The 23,443-nt window shown below is 45.3% G+C and overlaps 2 long non-coding RNA genes across 2 annotated transcripts; one reads left to right on the top strand and one right to left on the bottom strand.

The window, feature by feature from the left end:
- Positions 1–8,205: 8,205 nt before the first annotated feature.
- Positions 8,206–8,485, top strand: LOC309715508. Its single transcript, XR_014279219.1, has 2 exons — positions 8,206–8,332; positions 8,433–8,485. It is a non-coding gene; the product is annotated as an uncharacterized lncRNA (long non-coding RNA).
- A 5,146-nt stretch (positions 8,486–13,631) lies between these two features.
- Positions 13,632–22,640, bottom strand: LOC309715507. The gene is made up of 3 exons (XR_014279218.1): positions 22,273–22,640; positions 15,599–20,081; positions 13,632–13,731 (listed from the first exon to the last, which is right to left on the bottom strand). It is a non-coding gene; the product is annotated as an uncharacterized lncRNA (long non-coding RNA).
- Positions 22,641–23,443: the final 803 nt, after the last annotated feature.

Genomic DNA, 23,443 nt, shown 5'->3' with positions numbered 1-23,443 from the left:
GGCCATCAAATCCTTGACACCAGGACTCCTGACGAAGCCATGCAGATAGGTCGTACAGAGTGTAGGTGCTCCTGGGCTGCTTAAACTGGTGTCGACGAAAATCAGCTCTCTGTTCGGCAGGAAGCTTACTTATTAGTCGGGCAACGTGGGACCCACAGTTCAACTCCACTTCTCCTTCCAGTCCTAATGTTTGTAACAGCCCAACTAGTGACTGCACCTGAAGGGAGAACGTTTGGAAGGCTACTGTGTCACCTCGCCTTATTTCAGGACCATCCAGGACACTTGCTATCTTTCTCAAGGCGAGCTGATGAGGTTGTCCAAATTTGTCGTGGAGGGCTGCCATGGTGTCAGTATAAGGCTTGGGTGAGTTCAGGTAAGCATCGGCAATAAGTCGAGCTTCATCTAGTTTGAGGTGGTCCACAAGTATCTGATACTTGAAGAGCTCAGTAGCATTAGGAGGGAGTAGGTTCTCTAAAGCCATGCGGAGCCTAGCAAACTCAGAGGGATCAGAATGAATGAACCTTGGAATGGTTGGTTTGGGCCCCCTGTACACTAGCTCAGCCGAAAGAGGAGCAGATGGGTTGCTGCTGTGCCCACTGGTTACTCCAGTGACAAGAGAGGGGGAACTGGCTGGAACAGGCTTGGTTGGGAGCAAACCTGCCTTACTTGGTGTCCAGCAGGGGGGTGGCACAGAGTGTTGTGGAGGGGCATGAAACGTGTTTCCATCCTTGGCCACAGGGTCCTGATATGGGGTGCAGCGATGACTCGGCAGCGAAGGCTCACCAGCAAAATATGCTGTGTGGGGTAGAGGGTGGTACTGTATACCATCATCGGAGTATTGTTCGTCAACCTTCATTTGGGAGAATCCTGTGTGCAACTCTTCCACCGGTTCAGGCCATGGTGGTGGGTTGGGCCACACCTCCTCATCCTCCTCCTGTGGCATTGTCTCAGGGGTGGTGTATACATCTCCTGAAACGCGCTTGGGGGGCTGACTGGTGCTATGCTGTGAGGCAGTCAGCTGAGCCATATCCTTCCTCAGCAGGTGAGCCACTTCAATCAGCTCTCTGAGGTCACTCTTTGCTTCCTTCAGTTCTCTAAGGCCCTCCTGTAAAACTTGCTGTGATTGGAGTAGCTGCTCTCTTTCGGCCTGCAAGGCTCTGAATTCTGTATGAAATGTGTGTATTGAAGACCCTGGCCAATTGGAAGGTGCAAATTCAGGTGAGAGGCTCCTATTAAGGTCCACATCTTGTTCACTTCTTCCCAGTGGAGGGGGTGTATTGTAATAGGCCCCATCCCTGTCGCTGTAGAGGGGTGGCGTATGGCTATACTGAGGCTGAACTCTGTCAAAGTCAAAGTCAAAGTCAACTTTATTGTCAATTCTGCCACATGTACAGGACATACAGAGAATAGAAACTTCGTTACTCTCAATCCCTAGATAAAATAGAAAATGAACATTTAAATATAAGAGTGATTAAAAATGCAAGTAAAATATTTTAAAGTAAAAGAAAAATTAAATAATATAATACAATTTTACATATAACAAGAAAGCTATACAATATACAATATAAGGGTAAATGACATTGAGTGCAAACCAGGCAGAGTAGTGCAAATAGGCAAATAGTGCAAATGGAGATTTGGTAATGTACGGTATGAGATAGTGTAACACAAAGTCTTATGAGGTAATGGCAGTCCAATGCTCCACAAAGTGACTGGTAACTGGTGCAGGCCAGTGAGTGAGTCAGAGAGTGTGTGTGTGTGTGAGTGTGTGTGACAGAGTTCAGTGAGACCGTGGAGGAGAGAGGGGAGAGGGGGCAGAATCGGGAGGGAGTTAAGCTTCCTGACAGCCTGATGGATGAAGCTGTCCTTCAGCCTGCTGGTCCTGGCCTGGAGACTCCGCAGTCTCCTCCCCGACGGCAGCAGCTTGAAGAAGCTTTGCATTGGGTGCGTGGGATCAGCCGCTATGCAAAGGGCTTTTTTAGTGAGACGGGTGCTGTAAATGTCCTGGAGGGAGGGGAGAGAGACACTAATGATCCTCTCTGCAGCTCTCACTATGCGTTGGAGGGTTCTATGACAGGACGCATTGCAGGCTCCAAACCACACAGTGATGCAGCTCGACAGGATGCTCTCGATGGTGCCTCTGTAGAAAGTGTGCATGATGGGGGCTGGTGCTCCTGCTCTTCTTAGTTTGCGGAGAAAGAAGAGACGCTGCTGTGATTTCTTGGCCAGTGCTGTGGTGTTGTACGTCCAGGAGAGATCCTCTGTGATGTGCACACCCAAGAACTTGGTGCTGCTCACTCTCTCCACAGACGCTCCGTCAATGGTCAGAGGAGCATGTTGGGTGTGCATTCTCCTGAAGTCCACAACAATCTCCTTTGTCTTCTCCACATTCAGAGAGAGATTGTTGTCAGCACACCACGTGGCCAGGCGTCTCACCTCACTTCTGTAGTCGGTCTCATCCCTGTTGCTAATGAGACCCACCACCGTTGTGTCGTCCGCAAACTTGATGAAGAGGTTGGAGCTGTATGATGGAGTGCAGTCATGGGTCAGCAGAGTGAAGAGGAGGGGGCTCAGCACACATCCCTGCGGGGTCCCCGTGTTTAAAATGATGGTGCTGGATGTGTTACTGCCGACCCGTACTGTTTGAGGTCTTCCGGTGAGGAAATCCAACAGCCAGTTGCACAGTGAGGTGTTGAGCCCCAGCTGGACCAGTTTTTGAGTGAGCTGTTGGGGGATTATAGTGTTGAATGCTGAACTGAAATCTATGAACAGCATTCGAACATATGAGTCGCTTCTTGTGTGAGGCTGTGGGGTATCCCACTGCAGCATTTCCCTAAAGAGGTGGCCTGTATAGTTAACATCAAAGTCCTCAAACCGGCTTGGTCGACGTGTATGGGGTTTAGGCCTTGCATCAGGACATGTCGCTCCATCTGGCTCCATTTTGATAGCTGCTCCGGCTCGAAGGACCAATGTTGAGGAGTACTTGGTGAGGGCTAGTTCTTTTAGATTCAGCAGCTAACAAGATGGTGTATCGGTCAGGATACAGGAAGGAGGACAACAGGCTTCCACTTTGCTGGATTGTCACCGCCAGCTGTTTTATTGCCACCTAGATGCTCAGTGTTGCCAGCAGTCTGTAGTAACAAACAAGTTGCCATGAGTATATAAATATATACAGCAATAGCTTCACTAAGATACATATAAAGGATTAAATGAAATAAACCAACATATGCATCTGAATATACACATAACAGGACATATATAATTTGAACTATGCCAATCTTACATCTCTTGCTCCAAACACAGAAAGGACACAATTAAACACAGTGAGAATGTCATACATAGCCGAAACATCCACTCTAACTGTAAACAAAGGTCTTTGGCGCCATCGTGTGGCCGAATAAAATTACTACATAATGGCGGCGGCCGGCGGCACATGCTTCGAGTCACGAGATGAACAAATGCGGTGCTACAATGCGGTAGAATGTAACTAAAGCCGCGGCCAACATCAGAATCGGAAAATAAACATATTTAAGGAAACTTACTTCCAGTCATGAACTCAACACTCGGAGCATCACCGTGAAGGATGGCAACCAGGAACACAGCTTACGAGGTAAACAGAACTAACACTGAAAAAAACTCCCCTTCTCGAGTAGCATCGCGATACCCCCAACTTCTGCCTACGTCATTTCCTACGACTCCACCCCACACAATATTGCAGAACATAGACATAAAATCCCAGAGCCTTTTATACAGCTCTGTTTTAAGTTTTGTTCAAAAAAGAATGACTTCATATAGGAAAAAGAATATATTACATATGCAGGAGACCTTAAACTAGTTTTATAATTAAGCAACGAGGCAGAACAAAGTCGGGTCTGTATCACAGGGACTAAACCAGACTAAACTAAACCTTCAGCCAGAACCAGAACTGATCCAGAATTAATTAACTTCCGGCCCATCATCAACTCAGCGGGAGACTTCCCTGTTGTGGACTGTGGTGTGATTCTGTAACTAAACAGAGCCCTGTTTAACTTGGTTGCCAGTGTGTCTCCAGTACTCTTTTTCATGAGTTCTTTGAACGTTTGCACTGCTCTTTCTGTTAACCCATTGGATGCTGGGTGATATGGAGCGGAGGTGACGTGAGTGATTCCGTTCTTTGCCATGAACTCTTTAGTTTGTGCACTTACAAAACACTGGGCATTATCTGAGACCACCATCTCAGGAAGGCCGTGCGTGCTGAAACAGTTTCTCAGGCAGTCTATGGTTGCAGCTGCTGTAGCGGATGGAACTGGATACACATCTAACCATTTGGAGTGGGCGTCCACTATTACTAAGGACATTTTACCCAAAAACGGGCCCGCATAATCGATATGTATCCTTCTCCAGGGCTTTTCTGGCCACTCCCAGGGGTGTAGCGGTGCCTCTTGCAGCCTGTGTCTATGTTCTTGACATGTACTGCAGGACCTCACCTTGTCTTCAATGTCATTCTCCATATGCGGCCACCACATGTAGCTTCTGGCCAGACCCTTCATGCGGCTCATTCCTGGGTGTGACTGATGTAGCTGTTCCAAAAGGGGGCGTCGACCTCGTTCTGGTATCACCACCCTCGCCCCCCACAGCACACACCCATCCTCCACACTCAGCTCCTGTTGTCTCTGTCTGTAGGGCTGAAAATTAGAATGCTGCGTAGTGGGCCATCCTCTCAAAGCATACTCACGCACTCTGGAGAGTATGGGATCTTTGGTTGTGCATCTTTGCAGCTGCTCAGATGTCATCACGCCCTCCTGGTCCTGATCTACCATCAACACTTGGTCCTCAGCTGCCACCTCTTTAGGGAGGTTCTCTGGAAGAGGGAGACGACTCAGACCATCAGCATTACTGTTATTTTTGCCTTCTCTGTATTTAATGACATACTCATGGGCTCTTAATAACACCACCCATCGCATGATCCTCTGTGACGCCATCTGAGGGACGGCCTTCAACTCATGGAACAAACTTATCAATGGCCTATGATCCGTGATAATCATGAACTTCCTGCCATACAGGTACTTATGAAAATACTGTACACCAAATATTACAGCCAATCCTTCTTTATCCAGCTGTGAGTAGTTCTTTTCTGCTGCATTCAGGGTACGCGATGCAAACCCAATGGGTTTTTCCTGACCATCTGGCATGCGGTGAGCTAGTACTGCTCCCACTCCATAGGGGGACGCATTGCAAGAAAGAATTAAATCCTTTTGCTCATCATAGTGTACCAATACACTGCTTGACTGCAACAGTTCTTTTGATTTGCAGAAACCTTCTCCTGTGCTGGTCCCCAACACCATGGTTCCCCCTTTCTCGGAAGCTTGTCCAGTGGGGCCAACAGTGTGGACAAGTTTGGCAAGAACTTATTATAGAAGTTCAACAACCCCAAATAAGCTTTGAGCTCTGTCACTGATTTTGGGGGTGGCGCCTCCTGCACTGCTTTCACTTTTGCTGGCACTGGATGTAAACCGGTCTTATCCACCCGATGTCCTAAAAATGTCACTTCCTTCTCCATGAATTGACATTTGCTCCTTTTTAAGCACAGGCCCGCCTCCTCCAAGCACTGCAGCATTCCATCCAGTGTTTGAAGATGTTCTTTGTCATTCTTTCCCGTCAGTATGATGTCATCCAGATACACTGCGACATTGGTCAGACCTTGCAACACACTCTCCATGGTGCGCTGAAAAATGGCAGGACTTGAACTCACACCAAATGGCAACCTGGTGTATGTAAACAAACCCCTGTGTGTGTTCACTGTGACATACTTTCTAGATTCCTCATCAAGTACAACCTGTTGATATGCGTGACTCATATCTAACTTGGTGTATTTTTCTCCTCCCACCAGCCCCGCTATCATGTCCTGATACCTGAGGTGGCAATTCAGCCATATGATTCATGTTACAGCAGCTCATGAGTGAATGAACATGCTGGAATAAAAGTACTTGTAGAAGTGCATTTTTTTTTTCAAACAGTAACATTTACTTAAATTTACTTGAGTAGGGTTTGGGGTTGCCACTTCAGCATGCAGTCAAGTTCTATACTCTATACTTGCTAATGACCTACTAATTTTGTTCAAGTGTGTTGCAACGGGAACACATGGAAACATTTCAGGATGCCGGCCCTCGAGGACTGGAGTTCGAGACCCCTGTTCTACAGTCATTGACTAGCATTCTCTGTGCCGTTAAGATTGACCATTGGTTAATGAGAGTCATGTAACTGATGCAAGCTAGATCCTTTTAATTAGAAAAGTTATGATTTTGTGAAATGTTATTGTTGAGGAGCACGGCCAGGACTCCACACACATACACATTAAAAAGGGTGCAGGTGCTCAAGCCCCTTCTGCACGCCACCCCACCTCCACTGTATGCACTTGCACCTGGCTTTGTTTTTCATCAGATTTCACTTTGCTGCATGATCGTCATGCAATCAACTGTGGGCCAGTTGATTTTGTAACATTTAATACACTGACTGTGCTGACTAGTTATGAATTGGTTATCTTTCTGAAGAAAAGCTCAAACTGTATAAAAAGGTATCTGATTTGTGAGATCAGGGGCCTCTGCATGCAATGTGCACAAATGTGTGTGAATAAGAACCACCTGTGATCCTCTTTGCTCCAGTTTCATTGTGGCAACATGTATACTTTGCAGAAACAACCGTACAAACCAGTGACCACAAGTACAACATGAAATCAAACCATTTACCACATGCTCAGAACAAGTGTTAATCTTTTTAATTTCTTTGACTTTCTTCTTCCTTGTTTGTATTGTATATTACTTATATATTAATTATTGTGTTTTTATTGTAACCTTTACGTTTATGTTTGACTAAGAGTTTTCTTCTTTTGTTTGCCCCCTGAATTCCCCTTGTGGGATTATAATATTATTTTATGCCATGTTAGACCCTTAATTAAAGATTGTGAATTATTATGTAGTTTTAGTTTGCATTATTCTCCTGAATTAGAAGAAGGTGATAACTATTGCATTTGTTAAACTGATTTGCATTACATTAGACTGCTGATTTATTGTGAATGAATGATATTGTTTTATGATGCATTATACTGCTGAGTTATAAGAAATACTGTTCGCAGAAAGTCATCGCCTTATTTGTCTGATTAGAAGAGAACAGAACATACTGGAGAGGTTTTCTGCCCCATCTCAGCAGGAGCAGATAAACAGGGAGCCAAGGTCGTAGCTTAGGCGCTGTGTGAGAGAAAGAATGTGAATGTTTAGGCTTTTATGATTAGGTGGAGGCCACTAGAGGCTATAAGTGTCACGGTTCGGCATGGCAAACCGTGGGAGGTGTGGGGAAGGAGGACCCAGGTGTGGTGCTTTGTGTATAACAGTGCGTTATTGTTATTGGAAACAATAACAGTAAATCCCCGTGCTCTCCCGTGACTCCCGTGTCGTGTCTTCCCAAAAAGTCTGTGCTCCCTGTTCTCCGCTCCCGTGTCTCAGCACCCCTCGTGCTGGCTGCTGTCTGGCGCTCTACACTTCTCCTGGGGACACAATAGACGCAGCTGTCAGGACACATATAACCGCGGGCATACACACACTAACTTAGTTCAACTGGATGACTAACGTGGAGTCTCATGGAATGATCCCGCGTCGGTGGGAGCTCCAAGACTCTCCTAAGTAGCTCCCCCTGAAGGCGCCTGTAAACCAGTGTACATACACACCTGCACCCATACACACACACACACACACACACACACACACACACACACACACACACACACACACACACACACACATGCATCTACAAGCATGGAGAAGAGCAGCAGCAACACCAAAAATACATATAATATCGCCAGTCCATGACTGCCCAGGGATCCTGGGTCGCTCAGACCCAGGACCCTGACAATAAGAGTTTGATCAATGCTCCACCATTTTGAGATCTGATGCTGTCTGCGTACGGTGTCCATCTCCCACGCGTGTGATCATTAAAATCATCGTTTGACTCATCCCGGCCGGACCAGTGTTGTTATTGTGGTTTTCCCTCTTGTATCCATCCCCAATATTTGAATCCGTAACACCCTCTGTAGCCGTCGCATTGAAATGTAATTATTATGTGATTGCAATGTTCAAAATTTGGTGTTTAATCTGGATTCATGTTGTGTTCTCGCCACCTACTGGTGGGCCTGAGTGTGGTGCTTTGTGGTGCGCATGCTTTGGGGTGAGGCTCAATTAAGCGCACGTGTCACCAGAGACTGAAGGCTCGAGCCAGAAAGAGAATGCTGGCCTGTGTAAAGGGTGGAAATATAGAAGATATGGACTACAATTGCTCATGAATGTTCAGTAGAAAGGCGCACACGGTATGTTGGTGCATTTACTTTGTGTGTATGTTTTATTTGAGTTGTAATTTTTGTTCTGCTGATGTAATATCCGTGTTTTTCATTGATCATTTCACCATAGTTTTTCACGGTGTTTGCTGGTGAAAAGAAGATTAAAATACTGGCTGAACATCAGTTGGAGCATGGCCCTTTATTCTACTTCGAACATGAAAAACCTTCAGGAGCAGTTACACCCTCTGTGCCCCTCTGTGTCTCTCTACGTCAGTGTGGTTTTGGTGCCTCTGTCTGTTTCCTTCCTTTAGTTTAAATGTTAGACCCATATGTGGGTTTCATTTTTAGTGTTTTAGTGTCTTGTGGGTTTCTATGGCCTGATTCTTTGTCAGGTTGGCAATGTTTTCTCATGCTGGTGTGAAACATTGTGGAGAAAAAAGTTAAGAAAGAAATGAGTAATTTTGAAAAGCCATCGTTTTGTGATGGAAGTTTTATATTAATGTTACTGTCAGACATCACTGAGGTGATAATTCAGTCACCTATTTGCAAAATTATTTGTTTATTCCCTTCAAGAATTTGGCATATCGCCATAAAAATGTATTCTAAAAATACTGTACTACATATATTAAAAAGAAGTGTAGTTTATACAATATGTGTGGTTGCCTGCATGCGTTTTCCAGAATCCATTCTGTGGTCAAACTTCATTACATTGTGCCCTAAGTTCTTGGAAATAATAGATTTATGTATCAACTTCCTTGTATGGATGCTGGCAAATTCAGAGTCTCAAGACAGGCCAAAATGTTTTCATCAGAGTCTGAGGCAAATTTTCATTTGGAGCTTGGAATTTGCCCCTCGGCATGCAATATTGTGTGTCCCTGATCAATTGACACAGATTACCTGTTTTATTTAAGAATTTAATTTGATAATTCAGTTAAACATTGTCAGACCACAGGTCTGCTTGTCTTGAACAAGACAAACTTACTTCTTACCTAGCTCTTAACTTAGGCTAGTAACTTGATTCTGTTCACCTGGACGAAGTGTTTTCAGTGGGAGAAATGCTTCATCACTTATCTGCAGCTTCTCTCTTCCCGTTTTCCCTCCAGAACCCCATTCCCTTACAGAGATTGTTTGCTCATAACTCATAAGCTGGGGAGGAAATGGTTTCTCACTAACTCAGAAGATCATCATTTATCCTGGAAAAATAGTTTGTTGCTCTATAAAAAAAGTCTAAAAAGCTAAAGGAGGGAGCAAAGAGGAAGGAGAAGACTAATAAAAGATTCTGCCTGAGCTGAAAGAGACAGGAGGGGAACTCCTCTTCCGGGATGGGGAATCTCGCCAGCAGAAGACCAGGGAGGAGGCTCCTATCTCCACCTGACTGTGCGCGATCATGCAGTCCAGCCACTCTCCACACCCGCGCACGGCCTTCCTCGTAGCTCCGCCCTGAAACAACAGACACGGGCCAGCAATGTTGTCGGCGCAGCCGCTGTTACCCTTCCCCGGCAAAGCTACGCCTAGCGCCCAACAGTGGGAAAGCGATACTCACAGATGCAGGCAGAGGCGTACCCCTGCCCTACTGTGGATTTCACGCGTCGCCTCCCACGGTCGCTATTCTGTCCGTCGGGACTGGATCGCCGGGTTATGCTGGCCGATTGCCGAATGTCTCGTGGCGCCCCACAATCAGGCCGGAGGTCCTTCTGTTCATATGCTGGCTTGCACACGTTTTGTTTCCAGCTCTTCACTTTTCGTGTGTCTCTCTTTCAGTCTTTGCACTCACTATCTCCCTTAAGTCAGTTTGGCGGCTGATAGGCCACCTCGGGGAACGCCCCCACCTCACAGGTGCCTACAATTGTCCGCTTAATCCACAGTGGAATAAAAAAAAGCATATTGTTCAATCAACACTAAACACACACTATAAATATGGGGATAAAATCATGCAATAGGAATATCAATAAACAAACATGCAATATCACTATTACAATAAAATCATGCAAATAAAATCGACACTATGTACCAACACAGTCTGATCCAAAACAAAATATAAAAACACAATTCTCCACTGTGTGACATCCCCCCACATTTTACCTGTGACAGTCCCTGTCACCCTAGTCAAGCGACCTGTAACGGGCGGGTGGCTGACCAAAATTAGGCCTCGTCGAGCGCCGCACCTCCGACAACTCTCCCGGCTGCTGGGCTGGAGCGCTGGGCACAAAACCATAAAATGGAGGCTCAACTAGCACCTCTCCCTCAAGGCTGACTTCCTGCCCCTCTGAGTGGTAGTCTGCTGCAGGGGTAACGCACAACTGTAGTGCATTCCGATGGAGGACCTTCTCCCCCCCCCCTTCTCCGGACGCACCCTATATACTACACCTGTATTGCCAACTTCTTCCACTACCACATACGGCTCTGAGCTCCAACCTGGGTGCAACTTGCCTTGTCCCTGCCTATTCCTGTCCCTTATCCAAACTCTCTCGCCTGGCACCAACGGCAGGGCCCGCGCACTTCGGTCATAAGCCCTCTTGTTTTGGGTGGCTGCTGCCCTCATCTTCTTCCTAGCCATCTCATAGGCAAAAGATAGTTTCTGGTGATGGTCCTTAACCCACCCTCCCAGGTTGTGGCATGGGGAATCCCGCTCAACACCTAGGTTCAAATCCACTGGCTGCCTCAAATGCCGCCCAAACATCAGGTATGACGGCGCATACCCTGTGGCACTATGGACAGTATTATTGTATGCTTGTAAGAGCTCTGGGAGATATTCTGGCCACCTCTGTTGTCTCTCTGACTCTAGTATTTATTTATTTATTGTCATTGTCTAGGGACCGAAGCATCTGCAGCAATGTCTGGTTCATCCTCTCAACCCCACCATTTCCAGCCGGATGGTATGGGGTGGTCTTGCTTTTTGTAATGCCATAGCACTTACACAGCTGGTACATCAGGGCAGACTCAAAACTACCACCTCTATCTGAGTGTAGCCTGGTCGGGCAACCGAAGGTCTGAATCACGTGAGCCCAAAGAGCATGCACCGCAGTCTGAGCAGTCTGGTCTTTGGTAGGAACTGCCCAGGCGTACCGTGTGAAAAGATCAGTCATAACCAGAATATTCTGGTACCTGTCTGTGGGCCTCCCCAATGTAAGAAAGTCCAGGGCCACAACCTCAAGGGGATAGGACACAATAACGGGATGCAAGGGGGCTCTAGGCCAATTTCTATCTCGTAGGCCACACGCAGCGCACCCTAGCTGGAATTCGCGCACCTCCTCTTCCATGCTGGGCCAATAAAAGAAGCGACGTATCCTGGACAGTGTCTTTTCCACTCCCGCATGCGCCGCTGCCTCGTGATACTTCTCCCACACCTCCTTGTGTCTCTCTGCAGGACATAGGATCTGAAGGTACATTTCGTTAGTGTTAGGTAGGGCTGGGCGATATATCGAGTTTTTTTAAAAATATCGATATATTTTCATACGAGATATAAGATGTGACAATATCGTTTATATCGATATAGTCTATGTTACGTTATAATTATACTTGTGGAGCCGCAGGTTTGCCTCTCTTTGGTCCACTTTTGTCTCTACGCAACGTTACTCGGCCTCGCCTCTCCTTCACTGAACACAACTCCCCCTCCCCCATAGCTTCACCTGCAGGCAATGACAAGATGAAAGCGGAAAATCTCCGTTAGCGAGTTACCGTGCGTGGGGCTGGATGGTGTCAACGTGTTAGCGAGCTAACCGCGCTAACGAGCTAACCACGCTAACCGCGCTAACGACATGCAGCCAGGAGGGGCTGCACGGACTAAAATCCTTTCATTTTCTCAAAAATCGACAGCGCGCCTTATGTATGAATTCTGGTTGTGCTTACTGACCGCGAACCGATTTTATGTGGGACACAGCGCTCAGCAATCTGTCAAAAAATGTTTTAATATGACTTTGCTAAACTACGGAGCTGCACCCCTTGATGGATTGTCGGAGGATTACGGCTACCGAGGAGGAGCCTCGCGGAGTGATACGTACTGTGTGTATAAGGACCACAAATGGCACCTGTTCAGAGACGTGGTGCAGCTGTGAAATCTGTCTCTTTGTTATTATGCTCAGCGTCTATTAGTTTACATTTTGACTGCACAATTGTGAGCTTTTTGTTATGCACAAAAACAACAGTTTTCTTTCATTTATGGACCATGATTATTTATTAAATGCTGATAATTTATTTTTGAGTAATTTCTTCATGTACATCTACGCTGTATGTAAATAAAAGTGCCCGTGTGACATCTGGGACACAGTGTGACTAAGAACTCTCTTTTTGTTCTTAACTTATGGCTTTAAAAAAAAAATCGAGATATATATCTTATATCGCCATCCAGCTAAAAAATATCGAGATATGAATTTTGGGTCATATCACCCAGCCCTAGTGTTAGGGTCCCTTACCTCTCTGCACAGCGTACCCTCGCAAACCTGCAGCCTTCTCCATTGCTGTAATAACTTCTGTACAGGGCTAGGTAGGGATCTCCTCGTTGGTGCATCAGGGGGGATTCCCTGTTCCACATACTCCCTCAGGATGCGCAGATCCATGTCCTTTTCTTGAGCCTCCTTCCAGTCATTCATCTGCGGCACCAGCCCCTGTGGATCCCGACGTGGAGCACTCGTGATGTTTATGTAAGCTGTTTGACAGTCTGTGGGAAATCTAGAGAGAGCATCAGCATTAGCATTCTCTTTTCCAGCCCTGTACTTAACCTCGAAGTCAAAGGATGCCAGCTGTGCCACCCAGCGTTGCTCTGTTGCCCCAAGTCTAGCATTCTGTAAGTGGGCCACAGGATTGTTGTCGGTATACACGACAAACTTGGCACTTGTCAAGTAATCCTTGAACTTCTCAGTAATGGCCCATTTTAGAGCTAAAAGTTCCAGTTTGAAGGAACTATAGTTTTTGTCATTTCGTTCGGTGGGGTGTAGGCTCCTGCTGGCATATGCAATCACCCGTTCCTTGCCATCTTGCACCTGAGCTAACACAGCACCTAAGCCTTGATTGCTGGCATCAGTATAAAGTGCAAAGGGCTCCAGGAAATCTGCATAAGCCAGAATAGGGGGCTCGGTCAGAGCACATTTCAAGCTGTCAAAGGCTTCCTGACATTCAGCAGACCACTGGACCTGCATGCTTGACCTGCTAGAAATTCCCACAAGCAGAGCATTTAAAGGTCGAGCCAACCTAGCAAACCCTGGGACAAATCACCTGTAATAACCTGCCAGGCCAAAGAAAGCTCTGACCTGATGGGTGGTAGAGGGAACAGGCCAGTTCTGGACAGCTTGGATTTTCTCAGGGTCCGGTCTTACCCCTTGTTGGGCGACAAGATGCCCCAGGAACTTCACCTGACGGTGGAACAGCTTACATTTGTCCAGCCTCAGCTTCAGACCATGTTGCCACAGCTTCTGCAGGACATTCTCCAATTGCTGTAGATGAGTAGAGAAGTCAGGTGAGTAGATTATTATATCATCCAGATATACCAAAACAGATTCAGAAAGGTGACTACTTAGACACCGCTGCATCAGGCACTGCAAGGTGGCAGGGGCATTACAGAGTCCAAAAGGCATGCGATCAAACTCAAACAAACCCAGAGGAGTGGTAAATGCAGTTTTCTCCCGATCCTTAGGATCCATTTCCACTTGCCAGTATCCACTGGCAAGATCCAGTGTGGAAAACCACTCAGCTCTGGTCAGACATGTTAAAGTCTCTTCAATTCGGGGGAGCGGGAACGCATCTTTATGAGTTACTGCGTTTAATTTTCTGTAGTCTACACAAAATCGCCAACTGCCATCCTTTTTCCTCACCAACACAATTGGGGCTGCCCAGGGACTGCTACTCTCCTGAATGACACCTTTTTTCAGCATATCTGCTAGAAGTATCTTAATCTCTTTGTACATCAGTGGTGGTAAAGGGCGATATTTTTGTTTAATGGGTGGTGTATCACCTGTGTGGATCTGGTGTTGGACCAAATCAGTTCTTCCGTAATCCTCCTCGTTCACAGCAAACACCTTTCGCCACCTCTGCAGCAGGGTCTGGAGCTCGGCCTTCTGCTGGGGGGTCAAGTCTATGCCGTTAAGCAGTTGACTCACCTCCTCTTCAGGGATCCCAGGCTCTTCGGGCCCAGCTGCTTCAACTACGCCCACCTCGATCACACCATCGGATCCAATTGTCAGGCTAAGATCACTGTCCATCTCCACGTCCGACTCCTCCACCTGATACAACTGGCCCATTTTCTGGTAGCGTCCTATAGTCACTTCGTATGGATTAGGGTTACAGACCCGGATAGGGAGCCTCCCTCCTTTGACTACTGACAGGGTTCGGGTTACCCCCCAGGGTCCAGCATCAGGTAAGGCTTCCACTAGTGTCAAGTGTTCTGTCCCACCCTTACCTTTACACGTCCGGCCCCAGACCATCACTTCACAGTTTGGGGGCACCTTGACTCCTCTGCGGCTAGCAGGTCGAACATAGCCTAGAAAGCCATCAGTCTTGGTGGTAGCAGTCTGTTGACAGATGGCAAATGCCTCTTTCCATGCTCTGCGGGACTTCAGCTTTTGAGGATGAAAAGCAGACTTGCCTTCGGCAAAAACATCATCCCAGCATGCACTAATAACATTCATACCAATAATTAAAGGGTGCGTGGAACAGTCATTTCTCACAACCACAACCCCTTTACCTGGTATCTCCACCCCTTCTACCTCAAAATCCATAATCGCATAGCCTGAGTATGGTATCTCAAGTCCATTGGCTGCCTTTAAGGCGAACAACAGGGGTGTGTCAGTTTTATTCACTTCAGGGAAATGGAGATCCATTACCTGCTGTTGCACTAGTGTAACCTGAGAGCCTGTGTCTAATAATCCCGTCATCTTAACCCCTCCCATACACACCTCAATGAGTGGACATTCTCCCACAAAAGCTGTACTGGCCCCCTGATTGTTTGAATAGTCCCTTGTCCCCACCGCCTGGGCCTTGGCAGCGGGGTTTATTAGTTTAAAGGTGGTTGCTGGTCTAGTGTGCTCGGACAGAATCTGGCAATATGCCCAGCTTGTTTACAACGATGGCAAATGGGTGCTCCCTCTCGGGTCCAGTTATTAGCATACCCAGAACGCTTTGGCTTAAACCTTGATTTATTAAAAGCTGAGCCGGCTGGGCTTTGCTGTGGCAAGAGCGGTTTAATTTCATTAACAACATCTTTGACGAGATCTCGCATTTGACCCTTGACATCCTCCATAATTTCTTTTTTAAATGTCTCTTTCCAGTCTGGTTCATAAGGTGGCTTAACACACCTGGACTCACCCACTGCCAAGCACGTAGTTTGCAATCCCTGGTGTCCCAACTGTTCCTCCTCTAGGAGCAACGCCTCCCGATGGACTGTTGCAAAAATCCTCTTCTGGATGGTGACGCACGTAGGCTCGCAGGGTTTGTGACAACGGGCCCTCCCGCAGGCCCAACAGCATCTGTTCCTGTAAACACTTTTCAGTAGGTGCTTGATTTGGATTGCGCTGTTGTAGCCTGCAGTGCAACTCCCTCAACCTTAAGGTAAAAGATTTTACAGACTCATTTTGTTTTTGTATACAGCTAAAAAACGGTGACCTCAAAACCGCTAGGGAGGTATTGTCACCATATAGAGAATCTAGATATGCGAATATTTTCCTAATCTGGTCTCTATCTTTTTCTTCTAACACGCTTACTTGACGCTTTGCCTCACCGCTTAAAGCCCCAATTAAAATTTCTACTTTCCGGGCCTCAGCTATTTCTTGAGCATTGAATAAACCTTGTATTTGTTCTTTCCAGTCTCCATATGAAACATCTGCTTCAGGACCCTTATATTTTGGTACCCAAGGGGCACCCGGATACACTGGCATCATCATCTCTATATCTGCACTCCAGGTGCGGAACACTGCTCCCCAAACTTGTATCCTGTCGACAAACGCCAAAATTATGTAGCCGCTAAACTGGTGGACCTAAATCTTCACCACCACGTCTGTATACATACAAGCAGAAAGAGGAGTGAGTGGGTCAGCGCTCAGAGCACAGAAATTTAGCTGGCTTCAAACACACCATTTATTTTCAGGATAAAACACGGTCAGAACCCCAAATACAAGCTAAAATCCCCGTATACAATAAAAATAGTGTTTACAACCCGCTAAAAACCCTGCCGGCAGGAATGATTAAACACTAAAAATACAAAGCTTAATGAATGTTTTTCCCTATGCTAAAAACTCGACCAGGGAGGAGGCTCCTATCTCCACCTGACTGTGCGCGATCATGCAGTCCAGCCACTCTCCACACCCGCGCACGGCCTCCCTCGTAGCTCCGCCCTGAAACAACAGACACGGGCCAGCAATGTTGTCGGCGCAGCCGCTGTTACCCTTCCCCGGCAAAGCTACGCCTAGCGCCCAACAGTGGGAAAGCGATACTCACAGATGCAGGCAGAGGCGTACCCCTGCCCTACTGTTGATTTCACGCGTCGCCTCCCACGGTCGCTATTCTGTCCGTTGGGACTGGATCGCCGGGTTATGCTAGCAGATCCCCGAATGTCTCGTGGCGCCCCACAGTTAGGCCGGAGGTCCTTTTGTTCATATGCTGGCTTGCACACGTTTTGTTTCCAGCTCTTCACTTTTCGTGTGTCTCTCTTTCAGTCTTTGCACTCACTATCTCCCTTAAGTCAGTTTGGCGGCTGATAGGCCACCTCGGGGAACGCCCCCACCTCACAGGTGCCTACAATTGTCCGCTTAATCCACAGTGGAATAAAAAAAAGCATATTGTTCAATCAACACTAAACACACACTATAAATATGGGGATAAAATCATGCAATAGGAATATCAATAAACAAACATGCAATATCACTATTACAATAAAATCATGCAAATAAAATCGACACTATGTACCAACACAGTCTGATCCAAAACAAAATATAAAAACACAATTTTCCACTGTGTAACAATTACCCAGTCCCACCTTAACCGTACCACTGTTTCTCCGCCATTATCCACCTAGCCTTCCCCTCAGGAAGAATTCCTACGTAAGATGAGGGAAACGGGGTGGAATACTGGTAAAACTCAGAAACTGCGTTGCTACTTACACGGCAGTATTCTCGTTGGTTAATCTTCATGCTCTTCTAAAGAACTTTGCCTCGGACAGCAAGTCGTTTATCTCCTGGCGTTCCCTGTAATTGGCACTTCGTTGGATTGTACTGGTGACTCCACTTCAAGATATCCAGCATCCATAGTATCCTTCCCCTAGTCTTCGCAGGGGTGGAGTGGATTACCAGAATCTTCGCCCTCTACGTCGATCATCCGAGCCCGCGGTGAATACGTTAGCTAAACTGGCCCTGGTTAACGCCAAGTCATTAGCTAACAAAACCTTCATCCTGAATGACTTTTTCACCACTCGTAATTTGGACTTTCTCCTGGTGACTGAAACATGCCTCCACTTGTGTGAGTTTAGCCCATTTTCCTCCAAACTGCTACTACCTCAATTCACCCTGAATCACGGGCCGGGGCGGAGAATTAGCCACTGTTTATAAAAACAGCTTCAACTGTTGTCAGTTAACAGCAGACGCCTACAGCAGCTTTGAACTGCAGTTATTTGAAATTTGTTTGTCTACTCCGGTGCAATGTGTGCTCCGAAATATAATAAGAACTCCATACAAGAGTTTTCTGAATTCTTGACAAGAATTTACCAAGTTCTGAAAGTGTTTTAATTGTGGGGGATTTTAACATTCACGTTTGCTGCTCAAACACTCCGCTGGCCAATAACTTTTTAAATCTGATAGACTCGTTTATTCTTGTTCAATCAGTTAACGGCCCAACACATGAACATGGTCATACTTTTGATTTGGTTCCATTTTGTGGCTTGTCACATCTTGACATTGAAATCTGTGACATAAATTTTTCTGACCACATGCCTGTAGTATTTGAGCTTCCTCTCTTTGGTCAGCCCATGAAATCAGATGTGCCTAAATGCAGATCTCGTATGATCAACTCAAATACTGCAGATCGCTTCGCTTGTTTGTGTAAAAATTTAAATCATGCATTACCTGCAAATAGGCCCACCCATTTAACTACTGACAACCTACTCTTTCTCTTTAACTCAACTTGTTTGGAAGTACTTGAATCTATTGATTGATTGAAAATATCTTATAATTTAATCACTAAAGAAAATAAGAACAACCCTCGATTTTTCTTCAGCACTGTAGCTAGGCTCACCGTAAGTCCTTTAACCCGTTGATCAATATGCCAACAAACCCGTATCTAGGAAGTTACAGCCAGAGGAAGATACAGCCAGTGTTGGGGAGTAACGGAATACATGTACCGCCGTTACGTATTTAAAATACAAAATATGAGTAACTGTATTCCGTTACAGTTACCGTTTAAAAAGGTGGTATTTAGAATACAGTTACTTTGTTGAAATAAATGGATTACACTGCGGTACTTTCCTGTTTCATATTGTCGCGGGTCAGGACTGTTTGGGTTTTGTTTGACAGCTACGTTCTGTTGTTCCAGGCGGCAGCGTTACGGTTGCCATGGTTACAGGGCGACGCTCTCTCTCTCTCTGCGACTGTGTGTTTCTGGGTGAGAGAGCGCCTTTTCGTTGTTGTTGTTGTTGTTGTGCTAAGCTAACAGGCAGAATGCTACAAGCATAGCTCTAAAGAATGTAGCATCATGGGCAGTGTAGTCCGTGCTGCAGGGAGAATGGACTGCCATACACGTTATGGGTTTGTGAGCGCGAGGAGGGAGAAAAAGGGGAGTGGAAAGGTACGAGTTGTCATCGAGGAAAAACGGGAGCTGGAAGCATGTAAATATAATAATAACCACTGCAGCCAAGAAGAGAGCCTGACGAGCCCAGTTGTAAGTAAGCTATTAAGACTCGACTGTACACTTTGTTCGTGTTTTCCTCCGAAAACAATAAGTTCCGTTGGAGCAGCCTTTCAACGCCTCTCTCTGTCTCTCGCAAGCAAAGTTGACCCACACAACAAAGTAAAGCTATTTTTCGGCTACGAGCCGACAGGGACCCCGCCGTATTAGTCAGAGGTCCCTTTACTACAGTTCGGAGTCGCGGACCTTCAGTAATAGTAATAAATCACACAGCAATAGTACATTCACGTTGTTGTAAAAAGCATGATAATATATTAAGTAATCCAAAGTATTCAGAATACGTTACTGTCATTGAGTAACGTAACGGAATACGTTACAGAATACATTTTGGGGCATGTATTCTGTATTCTGTAATGGAATACATTTTAAAAGTAACCTTCCCAACACTGGATACAGCCAGAGGTTGGCCATAAGATAGACTTCTCCTCTTCAGATGCACAAAAAATGGCTCTTGATCAAAACATAAAGAGACCAAACATTCTTTGGACAGATGAAACCTACATGAACCTCTACCAGAATGATGGCAAGAAAAACGTATGGAGTAGGCATGTAACAGCTCATGATCCAAAGCGTATCACATCATTTGTAAAAGATGGCAAAGGGAATGTGATGGCTTGGGTGTGCATGGCTGCCAGTGTCACTGAGACACTACTGTATATTGATGATGTGACACAGGACAGAAACAGCCGGATGAATTCTGAGGTGTTCAGAGACATACTGTCTGTTCAAATCCAGCTAAATGCAGTCAATATCATGGTCTGGGTCTGAGGAGGCAGGACTTACGTATTTTTATACTTACCTCAGGCTGGCGATCCTCGGGGGTTCCCTGCACCGCAGTTGACAGTATTACTCTTATTTTGTGGATTCATTGCTTTCTTGATCCTCTTGCTTTAGTTTACTGGTGAAGAGGGAAAACAAGGCAATCCAGGGATGAAGAGTGGCAGAGTGGAGGCAGGCAGGTAACGGCTGAGTATTTATTTACACACAGCAAAATCTCCAGTGTTAAATTAACACTAGAGAGTGTCTATATGGGTCCACACCTCTGAGTGTTAAATACAACACTGTTGAGTGTTAAATTAACACTTTTGGCAGTGTTATATGTTTAAAAGTAACCTAGTCAGTTTTGAAGATTAACAATGGCTAACACTGAGCAGTGCTGATTTTCTAACACTGGAAAATAACTCAAAATGTTAGAAATATTCCAGTGTTAGAAAATCAGCACTGCTCAGTGTTAGTCATTTTGTTAAAGCTTCCTGCTTCATTGTCTGTTTAGCGTATGATAATTTTCTTTTGGCATGAGGTATCTTTTACCTGCTTTACTACATTTTTGGGAGAAAAATATGCACAGGTGGATATATTTTTCAGTAGCTGTATAAGAGTGCAACAACATTTTAGGTGCGGCTGGCAGTGCGGCTAGCTTTATTGTGACTCACTCCACAAGTGAGGGCTCACTTGGCCACAGTGTGGAAAAACAAGAGGGTGTACTCTGCACCACGAGTGGGGGGAGTAGTGACTCACACCAGACCTACACAGTTTCTACAAACTGCCGAGCAGTTAAACCACAGCAACGTTGAGATGGTGAAACGGAAAAATACTCATTATGCTACAAGTAGAAGATACGGCTTTCTTTTTTCTTTTTAACCAGTCACCTATTCCATGTGAATATAAAATGTTAGCTCAAAATGACAGCTGAGGAGCTGCTAACCATCTGACTGAGATCAGGCACAGGATGCCAGACAGAACATAACCCATAACAACTAGGGGTGCAACGATACACAAAATTCACGGTTCGGTTCGGTTCGATACTTTGGTGTCACGGTTCGATATTTTTTCGATACAAAAAAAAATTTTCATGCCTTTTTAATTTGTCATTTATTAAAATTATAAATATATATTTTAACTCAAAAGTACAGTTTTTAAATTTAACCCTAACCCTTGTGCGTGTTTTTTATTTTGACAGCGAATGCGCACCTGCGGACCACTTATGTGCAGCCCTGGTTATTTAGCTCGTCATATTGCAGCCACAGAAATTATTTTGTCCATGAAACCATAAAGCTGCACTTTCTTTTTGCCTTATAGTCTGATTTGTCATAACTTCTCCGTTTTGTGGTAAGCTTTTCTTTGGCTGTCACTTCTTCACCCTGACCTGTCTTATTTGGCTCAGCAGAACTAAAATATAAATCCTGCTGCTTTTACACACGGACTCACATAAGCTCAGCGATTCTCTGCGCGATCAACCTCTCACATGTTTAAGCTTGCTGCGGGAGATTTCACTTGTCATGTTTGCATAGTAAGCTAACGATTAATAAGACGATGTCAGAGGAATTGGTGCACAAATTATCATCACTCACAGATCAGTGCTGTCGCTCTCTATACACAGTTCGCATGATTGCAAAGTGAAAGCAAAAAAACAAGCGCAAATTCAAACGCGATTTCAATATGTCACATATTGACAGTGGCTCACCGATGCCAATGACATAATTACCCAGCTACATTTCTGAAAGAATGCAAAAGCATTGACATATATTTTTCCTTCCTACAATAGCCCGACGGGCAGGGCAGAGCTAGATTTTGGTAGCCCGACTGGAAAAATCGCTAGCCCCAGGACTTCGGGCTAGCGATTTTGCGAGCCCTGTATATGATTGAGGAATCACTCATCTTTGGAAAAGAGAGTTTATTACAGAGAAATGTCTCTTTCCAAAATAAAAGCTATACTATCCGCTTCTTCTGGGCTATATTCTCAGCAGCATAAGGAGAATCATGTGCTAACAGCTGTCTAAATGACTCGGCTAAAGTTAGTAGCATGCTTGTTGTTTTTGTCTTTGCACTAGGATGATGTCGGCGTAAATGTGCAGTCATATTCGTTGTGTTCCCACTAGTGCTTTCAGGTTAATCTCGTTGAAATGACCTTAACGCCACAACACGGCAAATCTCCGTTAACGAGCTACCGCCGATCGCCCCGTGCATGGGGCTAGACAGCCAACACGTTAACGAGCTAACTGCGCTAACACACTAGTTCCCACCCATGTAATTGAGCATTGCATGGCACATCCAACATACTGTTTTACTTTAGTCCATGACTCGCTTACCTTCAGGGTCATACGTCACATGAAAACCAAAATAATTCCAAACGTCAGATCTGAATGAGGGTGGGGGAGGCCCATGTTGCAAGGAGAGCTTAACTTCTGTCTTGCTAGCTTGCCCTGCACTCTTCCTTCTGACTATGCTGTCTGTGTTGAGCGCTCAGTGAATCTGCGCTCGACAGTGCAGCCTAGGCGGAGTAGTCGAACGCAGATTCACTGAGCGCTCAACACAGACAGCATCGTCAGAAGGAAAGTTGATAAAATAAATTACAAATGTTGTATTGTTCGATACATATGCGTACCGAACCGAAAGCACTGTATCGAACGGTTCAATATCGATACGAATATCGTTGCACCCCTAATAACAACCCATCAAAACTTGCCTGGAAAAAAAACAATAAGCCATGGAAGCACAATAACAATGTAATTTTCATATAATTATTTCTTTATTGAAAAAATGCCAATAAGCATCAAAATAGAAAATATTTTTGATACACACACACTGACATGCTATTGTAACACGTCCCTAGTGAGACAGCAACCAACAGATTATATCTGGTCCTGGAAAAAACAGGTAAATGATAAGATAGACGACAAGACAGAGCTGGTAGCACACTAAACCGTGTCACTAGGACGGAAGTGCCCCCTTGTGGCGCAACTTAAGGTCGCACAATTTGTTGGATCTTCAACAAAAATCACAAAATTAAGGCCCTTGATGAACAAAATTGCACACGAAAACATATAACGTGACTATACAATACGGTGTGTCACACTATAATCAGTATCTCACTTATAGTGCCTGGAATGTGACATTTCAAAATGCAGACTAACCATTGTACATCCAAAGTAAAAATGATACTTAAAGATGTTACATGTTCTGAATGTGATTTAAAAAAACAAAACAAAAAAACACCCACATAACACAGTGTTTACTTCCAGACAATGAAAAATACACCTGTAGTATACAAAGACCATCAGTTCTTCTTTATATATGAATTTAGCAGGGTGAAAGGAACACTACAAGTGGGTTGAACTATTTTTAGCATGACCTAGAAATAAGCGCAGTCCAAAATAGAAGAAGAGATTTTTTAGGCCCTTATTATTTGAGGCCAAACTATTCAACAATTCAACTAAACTAAAACAAGCCACTGATATCCAAATGGAGCCAGGTCATAAT

Source organism: Aulonocara stuartgranti (genome assembly GCF_965226115.1).
Source record: "Aulonocara stuartgranti genome assembly, chromosome: 10".
NCBI classification, from domain to species: domain Eukaryota; kingdom Metazoa; phylum Chordata; class Actinopteri; order Cichliformes; family Cichlidae; genus Aulonocara; species Aulonocara stuartgranti.
This window is presented reverse-complemented; position numbering and strand designations above follow the sequence as displayed.